Raw genomic sequence first — 656 nt, forward strand, 5'->3', positions numbered from 1 at the left:
CTGGGCCCAAGTGATCTTCCTGCCTTGGCCTCCCAAAGTGCTGAGATTACAGGTATGAGCCACTGTGCCTGGCCAGGTAGGTTAATTTATATAATTTCAGAATAGATACAAATTTATGTTTAGCAACATTTCAAGCATCATAAATCTCATGTTCTTTTTGGACATTTAGGAGTTATTTTCCAGTGCTGATGTGATTTTAACATTTCAAGAGCATCTATAATGCTCACATATAACAATCATAGCATCAGATTCTCTGATTATAGAATAAAATGTTAACATACTTGGATCCTAATAAGATAGGGAAATTATCCTGGCTTATCTGGGTTTTCACAGTGTAATCACAAGGGTCCTCAAACACGGAAGAGGGAGACAGAACACTCAAGTATTTGAGTGATGTAAGACTAATTGGCCATTGCTGGTTTTGAAAGGAGGCCCCAAACCACAGAATTTGGGCAGCTTCTAGAAGCTGGAAAGGCAAGGAAAGACGCTCCCCTAGGGCCTCCAAAAAGAAAAGCAGCCCTGTCAACAGCTTGATGTAGCCCCGTGAGATGCATTTGGACTTCAGACCTCCAGAACTGTAAAATAATGATTTTGTGTTGTTTTCAGCCATTAAATCTGTGTTAGTTTGGTGCAGCATTCATAAGACACTAACACAA

The sequence above is a fragment of the Pongo abelii genome, chromosome 20 (genome assembly GCF_028885655.2).
Source record: "Pongo abelii isolate AG06213 chromosome 20, NHGRI_mPonAbe1-v2.0_pri, whole genome shotgun sequence".
In the NCBI taxonomy this organism is placed as follows: domain Eukaryota; kingdom Metazoa; phylum Chordata; class Mammalia; order Primates; family Hominidae; genus Pongo; species Pongo abelii.